This window comes from Dermochelys coriacea, chromosome 4 (genome assembly GCF_009764565.3).
Source record: "Dermochelys coriacea isolate rDerCor1 chromosome 4, rDerCor1.pri.v4, whole genome shotgun sequence".
Classification (NCBI taxonomy): domain Eukaryota; kingdom Metazoa; phylum Chordata; order Testudines; family Dermochelyidae; genus Dermochelys; species Dermochelys coriacea.
The window spans coordinates 36,250,926-36,256,971 of NC_050071.1; the positions used below are offsets into that span (position 1 = coordinate 36,250,926).

At 39.8% G+C, this 6,046-nt stretch overlaps 1 protein-coding gene across 22 annotated transcripts in view; it reads left to right on the forward strand.

The window, feature by feature from the left end:
- The window catches only part of ANK2 (ankyrin 2), a 581,571-nt gene that overhangs the window by 243,190 nt on the left and 332,335 nt on the right, over window positions 1-6,046 (forward strand). The window lies entirely within an intron of this gene.

The following is a 6,046-nucleotide window of genomic DNA, read 5'->3' on the forward strand; positions in this document are numbered from 1 at the left end:
CACTCTTCATTGGAGAACTGAATGGCATAGGGTATCAGTAAAGGAATATAGAGCTTTTCACCTCTATGCCACTTGTTCAGTTTCAGTCTGGATCAGTAATGACTAGCGGTCATGGGGTCATGGTTTTTCTATGCATAACATTTTGGTAATAATAGTCAACATTTTTCTTCCTTTGCTTTCCTTTTTGGCGTTTTTTATCTATAAATCAAATATCCTTTGGCTTTTTATTTTCAGTGAAACCCCAACTTCTTTCCCTTTTTTGACAAAAATGGACATTTCTCATAAATTCTGGTTTTTGGAAAACAAACTGTTTTTTCATCAAAATATGTTTCAGTGGAATAGTTTTGGCCAGCTCTAGTGATGACAAAAGACCATTGTGATTTAACGGTCTGTGTGAAATGAGCTGGTGGTCTCAGACCACCTTCTCGTAGATAAGCCTCTACCATCACAATGAACTGCCATCTTACCAGAGCTGCCATCTTACTCCTTTCTTTACTCTCCCCAAACTCCTCAACATGAGCTTTCCAAGTGAGAACTGAGGTATGTTGGCAAAGTAGAATAGGAAAGGTTTTCATTTCTGTCTCCCTGGTTGTAACTATATTTTGTCTTTGGTTTATAGGGCTGTCAATCTGGTTCACAAGCAATGAAAAATTCTCAATTTAAAAATATTAATTTTGCATACCTTCTTTACAAGTGTAAATACAAGTGTAATTACAAGTGTGACTGTGACACAAAATCTGTGTTACAGTGGAATCCTAAATGTCGTTGTAAGATAAATGATCATAATAAACTGGATCATCGTGTTCATTGAGCTCTCTGATAGTCACAACTAATTTATACCACTGAAAACACCTATTGTTTTCATCTTATCCAATTGCAGTATCCAAGACATTTCGCAAGCACATACATTTTATAAAAAGAAAAGGAGTACTTGTGGCACCTTAGAGACTAACAAATTTATTAGAGCATAAGCTTTCGTGAGCTACAGCTCACTTCATCGGATGCATTTGGTGCAATTCTGTATACATGATTGTAGCTTACATAGTTGTGAATGGATTTCTGATGAAGAAAGAGATTGTTCCTTCGGAATTTGGACTATTGACTGTATTTTCCCATCAGGAAGTGGAACATTTACAGGATGTTTGACAGCCAGCATGTACTCTAAAAACATAGGCTCTTTAACAGCAAATTAATGTTAGATATCATGTGCCAGTCATGAAGAATGCCAGAAAGTCACTTTCTTTAACATTGAACTAGGAACTCTCTAACAATAAAGAAATCAAGTACTCTTTCCACTTTGCTGTAGAATTTCTGCCTAGATTCTTCCCCAGCTCCTCCTTGGCTTCCTCTTGCAGATGTAAATAAACAGTACACAAAACCTTACAGCATGGGTGAACTGACCAAAATTCCATTAAAAAGTGGTAGATTATTTATTATAAATTATGATGTTATTTATTCAGATCCCTGTTGTTAGGAATTTATTTATACAGTGTGTCTGTATTTGCTAAAAGTGGAAAATGTTTTGAGAATAATTCCTCATAGTAAAAATCAAATGGTCTATGATGCAAAATTCTGATCTGGGTTTGAGTTACAATACCTCCCCCCTCCCAAAGGGTGTAGGGTATTCCTATTTGAGGTTCTAATGCTGCCAATTGTAAAGGGAAGCCTGAATCTCAAAATCCACTTCAGTCAGAACTCTAATTAAAATATCCTTATAAACTAATGTGATTTTATGAATTAATAGAATTTCTGTCTATTAACATTGCTGTCATAGCCATTTCACAAAAATTGCACACGTTTCTCAAACTATTACTTTTGTGTTTTATGTAGAGCCTTAGAAAAGGCTAGAACATTTCCAAGAATGTTCTAAACCCCAAATAACATACAGTTTAAGGTCCACATACTCCTGAGGGCAAGAGGGAGAGGGAGAGGAGCTCATTTAGTGTGTGGATGCATGCATTTAATTTTTAATTCAATTAAATATTTAATATACCTCAAAATCTCACATGTGTATCTAAGACGATTTCTTTGTAACGAACATTGGCTTAATAACAGAATCTAAATATGTAAAAGGGTTTACATACAATGTTGCAGGGCAGAAGTTGATATAAAACTAGAATAAACATAACTTTAAAAATCTATGATGTATTTATATAGTGCCACTGAAAATTTGATCTATAGCATCTCTGTAGAGGACTTTATAAAGGACCATTTTGCTTTCATTCCAGTCATTGGAAGTTCTCTGAGAGCAATCAAATTCATATTCTCTCCCAGACATACACACACACACAATCCCTACTAGCATAATTGAGAATTGTAGGCCTGATTTGAAGCTTAAATTATCATTTACAAATACCTTTATGAATCTCAATACAGTGTCTTTCTATAGGTACAGATTAATAGTGCTAACTAAACTACAAAGATTCCTATTCTCCGTTTTGAGCATTGAGTCAATTTGCAGTTGACAAATAATGCCTTGCTGGCTTGATGAACTGATTTCTTCAGTTGAAGTCTGCTGATCGTAAGAGCAATTTAAATACTAAATACATTTTAATGGGCGAGGAAGTGAGTTTTTGCAGACCTGGAAATCTTTGATCTTCTGCTGAGCCCACTGTATCAGATTAAAATAGTGATGTCTTAGCTTCCCAATGCAAACAGCTGTCCAAGAGAAACTGAATTGATTGAAACAAGCAAAGTTTGCCTCCTGACCTTTGCAGTGTCTGGCTGCCTCTGCCTTATTGTTGGTGACTGTTTAGCAGAAATTTTGTGGGGCTACTGGGGTTGTTCTGGGAGGTATCAGGAAATGAACTGTACATTCATGTTCCTGCTTTAATTTTGGAATGAAGAAGTGGATGGCTATGTGTCAGGGGTCATTCGTGTAAAATCCAAGAAAATATCAATAAGTGCCATATACTCCAGTGGGAAATAGGGGAAGTAGTTCATTTCCCTGGCAGTTGGCAAGCATTTAATTTTTAATTCTATTAAATATTTAATATTCCTCATTTAGTATTCCACCATCTAACATTCAAACTGAGTTTGTTTAAAAATGCATGTCTACTTTGTACATGCTTATGTTTAATGCAGTTCCATTGCAGATAAGCATAGGTTTAAGTGTTTTGCTGGTTCTAGACCTTAGGGCCAGATCCAAAGTCCATTAAATCTCTCTGCTCTCCACTGACTACAGTGGCCTTTGGATCAAGCTTCAGGATTCTCCTTTATACAATTAATAAATAAGTACTACAGCACTGTACAGTAATGGTCTAATATTATAGTATTTTGGGACATTACAGTAGAATTCTCTGTCTCTTTTAATAAGAGCCTTATTGGGCAGGCGGTTGGTGATACTGGCAACATGCACTTCAATGAGGCCTGCAGCTGGCTGGCAATGTTTTCTTAAAAACATTGCCCTGTTAGCAATGTTTTAATCCTGCTGGAAAATGGTATGTTTTGCTGACTGACTGTTGCACATGGCTCTTACTCCACCTGGAGATCAGAGATTTGGGAGTGACTCGCTAAAGAGAGAGAACTAGGATTTGGGAGATCAGAGGTCCTAGAGGGCAACTAACCCTATTTAGAAGGCTTTGGCTGGATTATGTGTTTCACCTTGATTTCCTTTGTGAGTGAAAGCAAACTTTAGACAGATGGTTTTGACCCACTACAACTACAACTTGGACCAAGATGGGAAAGCCACTCACAGGACCTTCCTTATCCCTCCTGACATCACCACCACTACATTCAGTAACCTCCACATACATTGTCTCTCTCCTTCCCCATCTCAGTTCTAGGTGATTTAGCATGTTTCAATCTGTTGGGCTGGTGATGAATTGTATCGGGGTGGCCAACTTGAGCCCGCGAAGGAGCCAGAATTTACCAATGTACATTGCCAAAGAGCCACAGTAATATGTCAGCAGACCTCATCAGCCCCACCCCCTCCTTCCCTCCCTGCACCTCTGATCGGCTGTTTCATGGCATGCAGGAGGGTCTGGGGGGAAGGGAGGTGGAGCGAGGTCATGGCAGGCTCAGGGGATGGGGCGGGAAGGGGTGGAGTGGGGTAGGGCCTGTGGCAGAGCTGGGGGTTGAGCATTAAGCACCCCCTGGCTCACTGGAAAGTTGGTGCCTGTAGCTCCAGCCCCAGAGTCGGTGCCTATACAAGGAACCTCATATTAACTTCTGAAGAGCCGCATGTGGCTCCGGACCTACAGGTTGGCCACCCCTAAGTTATATCATATGGTTATTTAATTGTATAACCATGCCAGACTGTTTTAATGATTGCAAACTGCACTTGCCAGATTAGTTGCACATTTTTATCTGCAACCTAGTTTAGGTCACACAGATGTCAAAATCTCTGATTTGTTATATCATTACTTATATTAATCCTTACCCACATTAAAAAGCCCCCTAAAGTGAAGAATCCCTTGGGCTTTTGAAGGCTCAGTGGAAAGTCTGACCCTTAAAGTATATTTAGTGAAGATATGTGGAATTCTTTTTTTGTGTCACAGGGTGGTGTTGGTTCTCTTAATACTTACAATGTAACAAACAATTTGCGAGAGAGAGGAGACAGGTTAAGAAGGGAGGAGATTCATCGTGGAAAAAGACAACTTAGACAAGCAATGTTGGAGGAAAATTTTTCAAACTGGTTTGTTTTATTTTGGCTTCTGGGTTTGATTTAAGAGCTCATGCTTCTGTTTTTTCCTTCAACTTCATACTTTATGTATTAAACTGATTTAATTAAAACACCAAGTAAAGAATTTGGATGTAGATTTTAAATTTGTCATAATAATAGTTCCCTGAGCAGCTGTTATAAAGAGCTGCTACTCAGTGTGACATTTGATTTTTGAATTATAGTCAATGAAGTTAGTGGAATGTTAAGATCTAGGAGACAGATAGCAAAAATCATGAACTACATTTCACTCACAAACCATACTTTTTTTTTTTCCAAATTCCACTGCCTTTTTAACATGATCAGCATAAGCTTGATTGCGATAATCTGGCTCAGTTTGATGGGAGTCCATATTACCCTATGCATGAAAGATTTTTTGCTAAAGCAAAGGAGCATTCTTCAATCTGTTGTTATGATTTCCCCCCCTGAAAATGGGTGAAGTAGGTTCAAATAGCTCAGCTACAGTACATGTACTCTTCCCACATATAACCTGCAGAACAATGAAGTCTCAAGAGATATGCCTGTTTACACCAGATTCAAGTGCTTATTTCCAGTGATGAGCTGCCAGAAGCTGAAGAACCGGTTCCTTCACTCGCTCCAGGACTTGCTCCGGGTCTTCAGCAGCACTGAAGGACCCGCTGCCGAAGTGCCGCCGAAGACCTGGAGTGAGTGAAGGGCCCACCGCCGAAGTGCCGCCAAAGACCCGGAGCGCTGCTGGGTGAGTAAAAATTTAAAAAGGGATTCTCAGTGGAGCCTCCCCAGCCAAGAACTCAGGCAGGCTGGACAGGACGGTCCTGTGGGCCGGTGTTTGCCCACCCCTTTGACAACCGGTTCTAAACCGGCTTCAAAATTTAACAACCGGTTCGCGTGAACCGGCTCCAGCTCACCACTGCTTACTTCTCTCTCTTTGTAATCTTCGATATAATACCTTTCATAAGAACTGCCATACTGGGTCAGACCAATGTAGGGTTGCCACCATATTTCAAAAATAAGGGACTGTTTTCCTAGCATCCCCAACCTACCCTTTCTCCCAGTATTAACGTTGTTAATATTATGTATTCATAATAATGAGTACTCACCTACATTTGCCACAGTTATTTCTTGCTGCTTTTTGCAGCACTCAGCAACTCTCAGTTTTGTTGTACAGAGATGAAAAATAAGGGACGTCCCTTGTAATAAGGGACTGTTGGCAACCCTAGACCGATGGTCCGTCTAGCCCAGTATCCTGTCTCCATCAGGGGCCAGTAGAGCTTTAGAGCAGTGTACAGAACAGAGCAGTTGGAAGTGCTCCACGGCTGTCTTACACTCCTGACTTCTGGCAGTCAAAGGTTTAGGGTTGCCCTGAGCATGGAGTTGCATCCCTGACCATCTCGGCTAATAGCCATT